A 15,146-nucleotide genomic window follows, 5' to 3' on the forward strand; every position below is an offset into this window, starting at 1 on the left:
TTCCTCCCTTTCTTTCTTTCCTTCCTTTCTTCTTTCCTTTCCCTTTCTTTCTTCCTTCCTTCCTTCCTTCCTTTCTTTCTTCTTTCTTTCTTCCTTTCCAGCGTCTTCAGTACAGCTTGGCATTTTTCTTTCAGTATCGATGGTTATTGATCATACACTACTTTTTAAAATGGTTTGACATTGAGCAATTACATATTTGTAATTGGAGATTGTCCCTCCTTCTCCAAAAGAGCATCTGGTGGATTCGAACTGCATAACTCTGGGATTGCAGTGCAGCTTCTTGCCACTAGGTCACAGACCAATTATTTTTGGTACAGTAACTTTGTGTATTGCTCCCATCTTGTTTTGATGCTTCCCACATTATTCAATGTTTTGACCATAGAATCCTTCAGTATTGCAAATCAAGGCTTAAGTTTATTCTTCAGTTCTTTCGGTTTGAGAACTACTGAGCATGTTCTTCCCTTTTGGTTTTCTAGTCCAGTCTTTGCATATTTCATTTTAATACTTTGCTTTATTCTCTTGAGTTGCCATTTGGAATCTTCAGTTCATCTCTCTTAGTTCACTGTGTCTTCCTTTTACTCTAACTTCACTATATTGAAGAGCATGTTTTAGAATTAACTTCTGACATCCATTCTGGTCTTTATTTCCTTTCCTGTTTGTTTAATGATTTTTTGCTTTCTTTATGTAAGATTTCACCACTCTTCTGGTGTTCAGTAATTAGCATTCAATGCATCAAATCTATTCTTCAGATGGCTTTTCAATTTAAATGGGATAACCTCAGAGTTGTGTTTTGATTTCCGTGGATTTATATTGCTTTCAAGCGTGGAAGAAGGAGTGGCATCCACTTCCATAATAGCTTGCCTCCAGAAACCCTATGAACCCGGAGGGAGGATGAAAGGCACCGAAGCGTCAAGGACTCTCCTTCATAGGGTCACTATGAGTCGCCTGCGACTCGACGGCACTTAACAATGACAACAACAATATTACTTTCAGCTCCAAACTGAACTTTCATGGGAATAACTGGCAACCTGTTCTACAGTTGGTCTCTGGCCTTGTTTTGACTATTCCTATGGAGCCTCTCCACCATCTCTCCACACAGGCAGTCAACCTGATTATTATGTATTCCACAACATGAGGTCCACGTGTATAGTCACTGCCTATGTTTGTTTGTTTGTTGTTGGTTTCTGAAAAAAGGTATTTGCAAGGAGTAAATCATTGATTGCTTAACAATCTATCATGCAATATCTAGCTTCTTTCTGTCCCCAAAGCCATACTTCCCAGTTACCAATATTTACATACTTTGGGTATGTTTTCAAGAGATGCTTGGAAAAAGATACTATACGTGGAAAACCTGGGGGTCAGCCAAAGAAAAGACCCTCAATGAGATGGATTAACACAGTGAATTAAACAATGGGCTTGATTGAGCATGGTACAGACTGTGAAGTGGTACAGGATAGGGTAAGGTTTGAATGTGTGATTGGAGGGTTGCTATGAGTCGTTGTTGACTCCATAACACCTAACAATAACAACGTAGGTAAGCCTTAAGAATGGATGGGAGATAAAACTGAGAAGAAGAACTTGAATGCCCTGCCCACCTCTTCCCCATTTCTCCTCCTTTCTCATAGTACTTCAGCAGCCCAAATCTCTTTAAAGTTGCCAAACTGTCTTCCCTTTCAGGGGGTTTGTACTTGCAATTTTTTGACCTCACGGGGATCTTCTGATACACTCAAGCGAAAGTTCTCCCTCTTTTACTCCATTTCACAGCTACTTATCTTTCCCCCTCACTTATTCCTATGTGAAATGACTGTATTCATGTGAATTCCTGTGCATCATTTGGTTATTCTCACTTAAGAAAGTAGGCTCCAGGTGGAAATGGTGTCAGTCTTGCTCACACTGCATCCTAGAACCAAGCACAGTCTAGCACATCACAAGTGATTGATAGCTAGTAGTAAAATAAAGCTCTATATGAAGGGGAAGAGAAAGGAGACATGAAAGCAGAAAGGCCATGATTGAAATAGGATGAAGGCCAGTCATTTCCCAAAAGGGATTTCTGCAGAAAACTTGAGGTCAGCTTATCCAACCTCAGTGTAAAGATGGGAAAACTGAAGTCCAGAAAGGAGGAATGACCAGCTTGAGGATATCCAGAGAGCCACTGCTATGGTTTCTAAGCCCCTCGGTTCACATGGCACAGACCAGTCTGCCAGGATAAGGTCCAGAAAAGGTCACAGTCATTTCCTTGAGGTCATGTATCGCTCCATCATATATTGGAGGTGGTGGTCTTGTAGATAGAGGTGCCAGTCAGCTTACAAACTGCAAGGAGAACTGGAGAGGATATAAAGGCCCATCTTTGGGCCAGCCAGCTATTCTGAGGCTGCAAGGAATAATGGCTGGTACCAAAATAACCCAGCCTCCTCACCCTTGTTGCAGCCCTCACACCTCTGCCCCACCTCAGGCGAAGCTAGCATTTTCATTTCTCTCAGCAACACACTCTAGCTTTCAACACATCTCAGCTTTTAACAGAACCTGCAGACAGCAGGGTGATCATTAGATCCAGGCCTGACCCTCTGTGTGTGTGTCTCACTGTCTGGTGGGGGAGTCAGATCAGGAACCCAGTCGGGTTGCTGAATGATGGTGTCCAGAACTCTCAAGGAGGTAAGATTTTCTAAGGAAGCTTGGACGAGCTCAGTGAGCATGCAGAAGTTAAGCAGTCCATGAAGTGAGGAATGCACTCTGAGTAATAGAGGAAAATGTCAGTGCAAAGGGAGGAGGCAACACAGCTAAGCTCCAGGAATAGTCTGCTGTTTTAGTGGGTGTGAGCATCAGGAATTTGGGGCAGGGGTGGTAGAGTAGGAGGCTGGAAGGGGTTTTTGGTTGAATATATATGGCCTTGAATATCAAGCTGAAGTGCTCAGGCTATCCTTGTTTAAGGGGCAAAAGTGAGAGAACTTTGGCCAAGAGAAGCCCCGCTTAAGCACTCAGTTGCTAACCTAAAAAGTTGGAGGTTCAAATCCATCCAGCAACTCTGTGTGAAAAGGGCTGGCAATCTGCTCCCATAAATATCACAGCCTTAAAAACCCTATGAATATTTAATGCACCATAGATGACCAGAACAGAAACAATTCTATCTTGGAAGAAGAGCACCCAGTGTGGTTCTTAGAAGCAAAGATGTCGAGACTTCATCTCAAACACTTTGGGCAGGTCATCAGGAGGTGACCACTCCTTAGAAAAAAGACACCAAACTCAGAAAAATAGAGGACCAAGAAAAGAAAGACATTCAATGAGATGGACTGAAACAGTGACCGCAACAATAGATTGTAAGGATGATCAGGAAAGGGCAGGGTTTCTGTTGTGCCTAAGGTCATTAATAGGTAGCTATGGGTCGAAGCCGACTAGACAGCATCTAACAAGAAAGTCCTATAGGGCAACTTTTTTTTTGTCACCTAGAGGATTTCCTTCCATTAAAAGAAGATGGAAGGAGTATACTGAGTCACTATAGCGAAAGGAATTGGAAGACACAGAAGAATTTCATGAAACAACATATGAGCAAGAACCTATGGTGATGAAAGAAGAAGTTCAGGCTGCTTTGAAGGAAATGACAAAAAATAAGGCTCCAGGAATAGATGGTATACCAATTGACATATTTCAGTTAACAGATGCTGCCCTGGACGTGCTCACCAAGTTGTGCCAAGAAATCTGGAGAACAACCACTTGGCCAACTGACTGGAAGAGATCAATATTTGTTCCTATCCCAAAGAAAGGTGACCCAACAGAATGTGGAAACTACAGAACAATCTCACTGATTTCACATGCAAGCAAGATTTTACTGAAGATTATCCAAAAACGACTGGAACAGCACATCAGCAGAGAACTACCAGAAGTCCAGGCTGGGTTTAGAGGGGGTCGTGGTACTAGAGATATTGTAGCTGATGTTAGATGGATCTTGGCTGAAAACAGGGAATACCAGAGGAATGTCTGTCTATGTTTCATTGACTATGCAAAGGCATTTGACTGTGTAGATCATAACAAACTATGGCTGACTCTGAGAAGAATGGGAATCCCAGAACACTTGATCGTTCTAATGCGAAACTTATACTTGGACCAGGAGGCAGTCGTCAGAACAGAGCAAGGGAACACTGCATGGTTCAAAATTGGGAAGGGCGTAGGCCAGGGATGCATCCTATCTCCATACCTTTTCAACCTATATGCAGAACAGATTATCCGGGAGGCTGGGCTCTATGAGGAGAAATGTGGGGTCAAGATCGGTGGATGATTTACCAACAACCTGCATTTCGCGGATGACACAACCCTGCTTGCTGAAACTGAAGAGGACCTGAAGCGCCTGATGCAGGGTGTCAAGGACTGCACCCTACAATATGGATTGAGGCTCAATGTCAAGAAGACAAAGATTCTCACCACTGGACCAATTGGCAGCATCAGGATGGATGGTGAAGAGATTGAGATTGTACACAGCTTTAGTTTGCTTGGCTCCATAGTCAACAGTCTTGGCACCAGCAGCCAGGAAATCAAAAGGCGCATTGCCATGGGAAAGTCTGCTGTTAGGGACCTCTCCAAAGTACTGAAGAGCAATGGTGTCTCTCTGGAGACTAAGGTGCGTCTGATACAGGCTTTGGTCTTCCCAATCACTTGTTATGCATCAGAGAGTTGGACAATGATCAAGGAGGATAGAAGGAGAATTGATGCCTTTGAGCTGTGGTGCTGGAGAAGAGTATTGAGAATACCATGGACTGCTAGGAAAACAAACAGATTTGTCCTGGAAAGGGTTAAACCGGGTGGCTCCTTGGAGGCAAGGATTCTGAGGCTCCATCTAACATACTTTGGACATGTTGTGAGGAGAGACCGGTCCTTGGAGAGGGACATCATGCTTGGGAGGGTGGAGGGACAGCGCAGGAGAGGAAGGCCCTCTATGAGGTGGATTGATTCAGTGACTGGGATAACTGGGATGGGAGTGTCAGGGACGGTGCGATTGGCACAGGACAGAGCGGATGAGTCCACGGCACATAACAACAACAACAACAGAGGATTTCCGGAGTCGAAAATGCATTACACAGCACGCGATCACAAAAGCATGATCAAGGTGGCAGGTAAAGTGTCCTACGTGGCTTTGGGGAGTTGTTCATGTGGCACCGTGAGGGATCAAAGGAAGATGACAGTACTTTAATCTAGACGGAAACTTCTTGCAGGAGGTAGGAATTGGGCCGCCGCCCCTACAGTATTGTCATTTCCCTGACTCTGGTGCCAAGCCTCTCCCAGGATCCAACTTTCCTTCGCAGTTTCTGAGCTTGAACTTTGAGCAGGAGAAAAAAGTGCTGGGGAGCTCTGACCCTACACAAGGGGTTCAGCTGTAGAGACTACAACTCCCAGAATGCTTCGCTCTACAGTTCTGCAGGTCAAGCAAGCTTCTTTGCAAGAAAGGCGGGGCCGCCCTATAGGCAGGTGGCATTGGACAGCTGGGAGAAGTGCGGGAAACCTCGGGACAGCCATCTTGGCTTGGGTCAAACCAATCAGATACTTAGTGGGAGGTTTGTGTTCGCTCTGGCGTCCGTATAAGTACTTGAACTAAGATGGGAAGGATCATCTCCGGTCTCCTTATCACGCTTCCCGTCAAGCTTTCTATTTCTCACTTTAGTCAGGATTTGAACCCCCATGAGACACGAAGACAGCCCAGCCCCGCCAATGAGCCAGGCTCCGCTGGGGGCGGAGTCGGAAGCGGCCCCGCCCCGCCTCCTGGTAGGGGGGGTTCCGCTTCCGGCGGCGGAGGCTGCAGCCTCGCTCTGGTACCTGCGGCTGGCGGCCGAGCCGTGTGTCTCCTCCTCCGCCGCCGCCATATTGTCTGTGTGAGGAGAGGGGAGAGCGGCCGCCGCCGCTGCCGCTTCCACCACAGGTACCGTCGGAGCCGCCAGGGGAGGTCACTGAGGGCTGGAGGGGGCCCCGAGTGGGTCGGCGGGGCGCGGCCGCTGCTCCAGCTTGCCAGCCGACTCCCGAGGGGCCCGTCGCCTTCCCCTGCCCCCCTCCTTCCACACACTTACCAGCCGAGGCCCCCCGCAACCTATCGGAAGGGCCTGGGGCCACCTCCCCCCCCTATTCCCTGGGCTTGGGAACGAGGCTTGGGGGCAGGGGCCAGTGCGAAGGCGGGACCCAGCTCTCGGAGTCCAGCTTCTTGCCGGAAAGAGGGCTGGACTGGGGCGGGGACTAGGAGGTAACTTGGGGGAGGGGGTCGCCGTCGGGGGAGAGGAGTGTGAGAGGTGGGGCTGCACGGGGGAGAGGCTGGGTGGCCAGTGCGGAAGGAGAGGTGCCTGCTGGGTAAAGTGGGGTGAGCCCTGGTGCGGGGGAGGACAGCTAGAGGCCTTCCTGGGGTCCCCTGGGGCAGGGTCGGACTTGCCACCTGCTGACCGGGGTGCAAGGTGCTGGGAGCCCGGGGCGCGGTCGCAGGGGTGCGAAGGGGAGCGGACCGCGAAGAGGGGTCAGTGGGTGGAGTTGGAAGGAAGGGTTGCTGGCGAGCCTGGGTGACAGAAGGGTGTGTGTGTGCATACACATGTAAGTTGGTGACCTTTTAGAAGAGGAGGACTTTCAACATTTTTGCCTCGTTGTTGGTTTTTTCTGCAGTATTGGAACATTTCTCCTTTAGGCAGGTGAGGGTGGAGCGTCTATACTTGTGGGTTTTTTTTGGGGGGAAGCAGAGTCCGGGCAGGAGTCGTAGCTTTGACTACTTTGTGGGGAGGAGTTTTGAAAAGGAGAGGGAAAGTTCTTTGGGACCACTTGGTTACCTTCCTGCTGCTGAATGGAAGGGAGGACTTCCCCGAGTTAGAGACATCGTTCCATCTCAGAGTGACAGTAGAGGGCAGTGGCTAAGGACTGGGTTCTCGAATGTCGGTGTCGTTAGTGCTGAGCTGTTACTGTAAGCCTCAGTTTTCCGATCTGTAAAGTGGGAATGCTAGTATTTCATAGTTTGTAAGTTTATTATGAGAAATAAGACAGTTCATGTCAGATGCTTAGTGCATAGTAAAAAGTACTTGATAACTCTTACATGTCACCACTGTTATTAAATAGAATCACCAGTATATTTAGCAGGTCTGATGATGTTGCGCCCCTAACCCCGAAGTGTCACCTTTGCTGGTTCAAATCCACCGGTGACTCGAGGAAGAAAGACATTTTCTTCCTGTGTTGGTTCTTAGCCTCCCGAAACCTGACACAGGGTCAACTATGACTCAGTTCCGACTCCACAGCAGTCAATTTTGAGGGATTTTGTTGTATTTACAGTTCTTTATTCCAAGTAAAATTTGTGGTCAAGAATTTGATGGTAGGCAATGTATCAGAATTTAATCTTTGTAGTTACTGCACTCTTTTGTTATGATTGGCTTGGTATGTCTGGAACTAAAAGACCAGGGCCAACAATTTCACTAGTTCCACTCCATGTCATTTTGAAGAATTCCCTTGCAGTCTTACCTAGGCACGTTCGTCCTTCTGTGACTTTGAAAGAACTTGGCTATCACCTGCAGTTGGGGGAGGAGGTATGACTTGGGGAAAGAATGAAGTTATCAGAGGCTGCTTGGATTTATCATCTTATAACAGTTATATTCCCTTGGGACAACTTTTCTTTTTTTGGGGGGTATCCCTAGTTTATGTTTTCCCCTATAGAACACAGGCGTGAAGAGAAGGGGAAACAATGGTTAGTTTTTGAGTAATAAGTGAATTACCATGCTGTTTGGGAGTGGAGCCATTGGCAGCTTATTTTCAACAATGTATTTTTCTCCAATTGCTTCCGAGGATGAGTTTATATTTATACCATTATTTCTGTTTGTGACACCTTTACTTCATATACTCTTTTTATATAGCAAGTTTTGTTAGAAAAGATACATACAAAAGAGTTAAAACAAGTCAGTTCTCTAAAAGTAAAGAGGTAGAAAAAGATCTTTAATTCATATACTCTTGAAGAAAGGAAACGTTTTTGTTAGGAAGTGTTCAGTTAAGGTGTGATACTGCCAACCCAAAGGCACATGGTTCAGATTTGCCAGCTGCTCCACAGGAAAAAGATGGACAGTCACCGCTTAGAAATTTACAGCCTCTGAAAACCCACTGAAGGGTCACTATTTAGTTGGTTCCGATTCTGTTGCCCATAGCAACAACATGAAATCTTGGGGTTTGTAATAGAAACCAGTGCTAAGAAGCACTGGTGGCAACAGTGGTTAAGGGCCCAGCTGCCAAGATTTGTGGGTCAAACCCATCAGCTGCTTCATGGAAGAGACCTGACAATCTGTAATCTTGAGAGATTTCTACTGCCATCAAGTCATTTCTGATTATTACAACCTTGTAAAACAGACTAGATCTATCCCATAGGCATTTAAGACCGTAAATCTTTATGGAAACACATTGACTCATTTTTCTGCTGAAGAGTGGCTAGTGGGCTCAAACCATCAACCTTTTGTTTAGCAGATGAATGACTTAACCACAGCATCTCCAAAACACTCTGAAAAGAGTACTGCCTAGGAAACCAGATAGGGCAGTTCTGCGCTATCCTATAGGGTCACTGTGAGTTGGAATCTGTTGATACCCATGTCTTAATCTCTTGGATTCTGTGAATTTCTTATCCTGTGTAGTAAAAGAGACTGTGTAGATGTAATTAAATTAAGGACTGTTAAGATGAGAACATTATTTTGGGTGAGTGTAGTCTACTTATAAACTGTTTGCCAATATGTAAGTTCCTACTTACAGTGGTCCTGAAAGACACAGTATAACTGCCTCGTAGAGTTTCCTAACTTGTAATATCCCCCCACCCCCACCCCGAAACTGACTGCCACCTCTTTTTCTCAAGGAGTGGTTGGGGGCTTGAGACTGCTTTTCTGTCTAGAAACCAAGTGCTTTAACCATTGTGCCACTGGGATTTCTTAGTTTAGCCATATAAGCAGGTAAAGGCTAAGACTTTATTCAGCTGGGGTTAGAATCAAAGAAAGTTATTGCTTACCACTTGGTAGAGGGACCCACATGGAAAGCGTGACAGTACTTCAGTTCCACAACTGCAAGGAACATGACCAGCAACTTGAATGATTGGATGTGCATTCTTCAGAGTTGCCAGCAGGGAATGTAGGCCTCCCCAAGCACTGTGATTTTGTCCATTTGAGACCTTAAACCAAGCTGACCTGACTTCAGACCTACAGGAAGTGAGCGAGTACATCTGTGTTATGTTAAGCCACTATATTTGTACTAATTTGTTAAGTTCCATTCAAATCATAGGAGTCATACTGAACTTAAAATGTTGGTAGAATGTGGGAGAAAATGTGAGGAGCATCATAGAAAAAGCCCAGATTGCCTTGTTGAGAGAGTTTTAGTAGAAATAGCGGGTTTCTACTAGTGAAGGCTCAGAAGGAAATGAAGAACGTGGAAGAGAAATCCAAAGCATACCTTTGTCACCATGAATAAGCTATTAGAATATGGATACTTAAGTATTATCCCTAAGAGCTTAGAAGAAATGAGATAATGCTTTTTTTATTGTTTTGAAACTGGAGCAAGTAAAATCCTTGTTATGTAGTGTCAAAAAACCAGAAGTTTAGAATTGTGTCCTGTAGTAATGTGAAAACCAGAATTTATAAACTGTGAACTTGAATATTTAGCAGAGGAAATTTAAAGCAAATTTTTAAGATTCTTATTATTATTTTCTTGCTGCTTATTTAAAAATAGGAAAGAAAAGAGGTAAATTGAGAGACTTAAAAACTCGTTGTTGTTGAATTAGAACCAACTCATGGCTGACTCTCATGGATTTTCAGAGGCCATAAATCAGGCCGTAAGGCAGGGATTGCCCTTCTTTTTCCTAAGCAGTGACTGGTGGCCAACAGAGAGGCACTGCCTTTAAGTTAGCTTTGCACTTGCCTGCCAACTACACCACCAGAGGTCTCCAACATTTAGGGGAGAAACGTTAACCCAAAAGAACTGAGATTTTATTAGAGAAATCCTTGGCCTATCTACAATACAAAAGACCCTAAAAATAAAATTGGGACAAAGTGGAAGGGTGATATTTTACTAAAACCTAAGAGAGAAGAATTGATGCCTTTGAGCTGTGGTGCTGGAGAAGAGTATAAAATATATCATCAACTGCTAGGAGAACAAGCAAGTTCATCCTAGAGAGGGTGAAACTAGGCTCTTCCTTGGAGGCAAGAATTCTGAAGCTTCATCCGACATACTCTGGGCATGTTGCACAGACGGACCAGTCCTTAGAGAGGGACATCAAGCTTGGGATGGTGGAGGGACAGCACAAGAGAGGAAGACCCTCAATGAGAAGAATTGACTTAGTGACTGGGGTAATGGGAGTAGGTGTGTCAAAGATGATAATGTTGTCTCAGGATAGAGCAGGGTTCAGAGCCAGTATACATAGGGTCATATGTTGGCACATAGCAGCAACAAGAGAGAGCAGAAGATTCAAGCTCTTTATAAAGATAAGGGTATGACTCACCATTCTCCTAATGAAACTAATGGCCTCTAGGAAGTTTAAGAGTGTCATCCTTCAACCATCAAAAGAGAAGCCAAAGATAGAGGAGGTATTATTTCAGGAAAATTTGTGGACAGGGCATTTGATGGAGTGAACCCACGTGAATTTCACACAAGAATCCATAAAGTTCTTGAGAATTCCATACCAGAAGAATGTCAGTTCAGATTCAAAGGACTGAGAAACCAAGAAAACTATTGGATTCCCCAGAATTCTTTGGCTAGGCAACAAGCTCATAAAACTACCCTGCTACTACCTATTATTTTATAAAGAAAAGTGATAGGTGAAACCAAAAGCCTTAGAGGATTTTTTTTTCATGCTTTAAAATCTAATGGAATTTAAGCAGGTGGATTTCAAAACTGCTTTGGACCAGAGACTCCATTTTGTCTTAACATTTTCCCCTTGTTTAAGCTGGAACATCTCTAAATGTTGTCCTTTATATTAAGGGTGAAAACAGACCAAAAAACCAGTCCCTCAAAGTCATTGCCATCAAGTTGGAACCAACTCATAAATAATCCTCTCTTGATTTTCTCAGATGGGAGTAAATTGCCAGTCTTTCTCCCACAGAGCTGCTAGTGGGTTCTAACCTCCAAAGAGGTGTGTTCTTGGGATTAGCATTCAATTCCCTATAATCTACACCTCCAGGACTCCCTTGCATATTGAGAACAAATAACTTCTTCAAAATTCTATCTCGAGAATACACCAGATACTCCACTAGAGAAGGAGGGGCAGTCTCCTATGCCAGTCAGATTCGGTACGGCAGTACACAACAAGGGGGAGCAACCAACCAACCAAATTCTGTCTCAGTTCCACTTAATCTGATACGATCAGCCCCTTCCACACCTGATTTAATTAGGAGATTCAGGACTTTTGAACTGATAATTTAGATGAGCTTTTTGGACTTTGAGTTGAGCTACTGTAATATGAGACTTTTGAGGACCTTGGAATAAGATGATTTCCTCCACCTTCATTTGAGAGGGATAGGAATCTTTGAGGCCAGAGGGCAGATCATGGTAGGCAGAAGGCCCTCTAAAGATGTCATTTATTAAACATGGATCCTTTGATTACATGCCAGAAGAGAGTTTGGTGGTATACTTAAGGTTTAGAATCTTAAGATAGTATGATTATCTTGGATTTCAGGAGGGACTCAATCTAATAATAAAGCAAGCTCTTTGCCCTTGAGTCAGTTCCAACTCATGATGACCTCCAGTCACTCACTGCTGTCCAGTTCATGCCAACTCATAGTGATCCTCTAGCAGGTTTTCAGGACCAATATTACTGGAGAAAGACTGTTCATCCTTCTCTTTAACAGGCTAGTGAGATTGAACTGCAAACCTCATGGTTAGCAGCCTATTACATAAGGCACAATATGACCAGGGCTCTTTCATGGCCATCTCAGTGGCTGATAGTTCAGAAATAAATCACTAGACCTCTCTTCCAAATAGCTTCTGGGTAAACGCAAACCTCTGTATACCTTAGCAGCTGGGCTAAGTTAACAGTTTGCAGTACGCAGAGACCAAATTTAATCAGATGAGTCCTTAAAAAAAAGCCTAGGACTTAATTTGTCCAGCTGGAGTGAAAGGTAGAGAAGAATGGGAAGTCAGAAATTTGAAGGGTAATAAGAAATCAGTCTTCCATTGCTGGAGGGCCCACATACAAAGTTTGAGAAGGAATGTGAATGGATAGCTTCCAAGAACCACTGCTGACAGCCCTGATTTTGGCCCTTTGAAACCTTGAGCAAAGAGGAATCAGCCATACCCACATGACTTCTTCACAATAGAAATCAGAAATGATCATTTGTATTTTAAGTCATTATATTTGTGTTAATTTGTAATGGCAGCAATAGAAAAGTAATGTAAGGGATTGTGGATTTTGTTTTAAAATCTAGAGAAAAAAGACAGCAAAGATTACTGAGAAGATTTTGCTCTTGAAAACAGTGCAGAATAACTCTATTCATTAGAATTTAACCCTTCATATGTAAATAAATTGCTTTGTAAACTCAGACCTGTGCATGCTTGTATATATAAATTGTTTGATAAATGACAGTTTATTTTTATTGGTAGAATAAAGCAATAGATATATATGACAACCTTTTAGAAATTTAATTCCAATTTCTAGAACAGGAAGTGAATGGTTGGGTTTTGTTTTTAATTGATAACCACCTTACAGTGGTCTGTTCTCACACTTCTCGCCCTAACCCAAGGGCTGTAAGATCTTTTTCATTTGAGGTTAATTGTCAGATCTGGGGATCATAGCTATAGAATGGAGTTTTTTGCTTTGGAAAAAGGTCTTTTATTTTTGTTTTAAAACTATTTTATTGATTGAATTAATAAAATCATGAAATTAGTATAGTTTTAATTATAAAGAAATTAATTTTCTTTTTTTGTTACCTGAATAGAAGTATGGTAACAAAATCTGAGAACTGCAGAGTATGACTTTTGATGATCGGTTGGACATCTGGGCTTATAATAAAGAAAATTAGTCCGATGAGTATCTCAGCCCTACAGCTGGCCTAAAATGCCAGCCCAGAAAATGGAAACTCTTTAGTTTTGAACAAACTCTATGAGAGCCTCTCACTTTTCCCTTTCTGGGTATTATCTTGGGTGGGTTAATTTAATCTCTCTGTGTCTTGTTTTCCTTATAAAATCTTCATGAAGATTAATCAAGACGATATATCTAATCTAATCCATATAATACTTAACACAGCACCTCATAGTCTTAGTGTTTGTAATATTTATAATAATTGCCAAGATAACAGTAGTATAAATATTACAGGACAATTTGTACATATTCAGAAATTGAGAGTTGATACAGTTTACTATTTTCTAGAGTAAGGTAAAGGATCTTCATTTCAGTACTACTTGTGATACTGGATTTAAAATAAATTCTTTACTAACCTTGGCTCTTTAGAATTCTTGAGTGACCTGGACTAAATTGTTGACCACCTTTGCTTTACAAGAGCATTAATGTATTCAAATACCTAAATTTCTTTGAAGTTATAAAATGAGAAATTTCAAAAGTAGAATCATGTTCTTTATATTGTGAAATCCAGGTTGGCTTGCTTTTAAGTAATGTATGTCCTCTAGAATTATTAAAACTAAGTCCTGTAATTTAACGTATATTTGCATTGAGTTATAGGCAGTTAATAATTTTTTAAAAACATGTATCCCTTGGAGGTAAGAATTCTGGGGCTTGTCTGACATACTTTGGACATGTTGTAAGGAGGGACCGGTCCTTGGAGAGGGACATCATGCTTGAAAAGGGTGTAGGAACAGCGCAAGAGGGGAAGACCCTCTATGAGGTGGATTGATTCAGTGACTGGGGTAATCGGGATGGGTGTGTCAGAGGCAGTGCGATTGGCACAGGATAGAGCAGGGTTTAGGGCTGTTGTACATAGGGTCACAGTGATGAGTCGCAAGTGACATAACAACAACAAATCTTCCAGAGTAGATTTCAGCAAATCTAGCTGTTGACCAAGGAGTTTCTGGGCAGCACATACAATTAAGCATTCAGCTACTAAGCAGTAGGTTGATGGTTTGAATCCACCTAGACATACTTAAGAAGAGCCTTGGGGATCTGTTGTTTAAAGAACATAGGTCTACTCTGAATCGCATAGTTACCAGAAGTCTAAATCAACCTAGAAGCTAGTTTAATTTTTTTTTTTAGTTGCTTTCATTTTAGAGGGTGACCACAGTATTGCCAGATTGTAAAAATCAAGAATTCACCGTTTGTTGGGTTGTTGTTTTTTAAAAAAGTTTTGGGGAAAGAATTCATGTAACAGAAGACACTACAGTGAGTGGCATTTCACTGGTTCCTATAAATTCAGCCTTTGAGCTGTAGACAGAAGCAACAAGCTTAGCAACAGTTGCTATGGTAGTCAAGCTTTTTTTACATTAGTGAAAATAGTATTTCCTGGCATAAAAAATATATTATCCAACATGAAGGTTTTAAGATTAAATAAAACCAAAAAGCCCCACCATGCAAGTCAGTTCCAGTTCACAGTATTGAGTTGAACTGCCCCATTTGCCGTTTCCACTGCCGTCAGTCTTGACAGGAGCAGATTGCCATATCTATTCTTTATGGAGTGGTTGGTGGTTTTGAACTGCTGACATTGTTGTTAGGAGCTGAGCATTGTGCCACCAGGGCTCCTGTAAGGTTTAAATACAAGGGCACAATTTAAATAATTGCTTATATTTCTGTGCATCTTTTACCTTAAATATCTATTCGGGTTACTTTCCTTTTTTTTTTTTTTAAAAAAAAATTACTTTCTGAAATTTGGTATTTTCTGAAAGGGTTTTATTATCTGAAACATTTTCATTTGCTTGGGAAAATGAGTGCTTGAAAGTTCTCAAGTTATGACTAATGTACTAATGGGTATATCTCAAGTTTTCCTGAAGATTGCAGCAAATCACAAGAGTCCACAATTGGGGAGCTCTGGTGGCCTAGTGGCAAAAAAGCTGCACTGCAATCTCAGAGGTACATGGTTTGAATCCACCAGATGCTCTGCTTGAGAAGGAGAGACAATCTCCTCCTGTTCCATTCAGATCTGATTTGACGGTACACACACAAAAAATAATAAAATGAAATTTAAAAAAAAATTTTAAAAAGAGTCCACAATTAAGGTTGCATAGTGGAATGTACTTGGGGGGGA

General features: G+C 42.7%; 1 protein-coding gene across 2 annotated transcripts in view; it reads left to right on the plus strand.

The window, feature by feature from the left end:
• Positions 1–5,825: 5,825 nt before the first annotated feature.
• CSNK2A1 (casein kinase 2, alpha 1 polypeptide) overlaps positions 5,826–15,146 on the plus strand; it is a 57,424-nt gene continuing 48,103 nt past the window's right edge. Inside the window, exon 1 of one of the 2 annotated variants that reach the window (XM_006881406.1) lies at positions 5,826–5,902. The gene's annotated coding sequence lies outside the window, so the exon portion shown is untranslated. The remainder of the gene's footprint in view (positions 5,903–15,146) is intronic. The other variant, XM_006881407.1, reaches the window with a different exon arrangement.

Source organism: Elephantulus edwardii, unplaced genomic scaffold, assembly GCF_000299155.1.
Source record: "Elephantulus edwardii isolate Elephantulus edwardi_28Jun2011 unplaced genomic scaffold, EleEdw1.0 scaffold00015, whole genome shotgun sequence".
Taxonomy (NCBI): domain Eukaryota; kingdom Metazoa; phylum Chordata; class Mammalia; order Macroscelidea; family Macroscelididae; genus Elephantulus; species Elephantulus edwardii.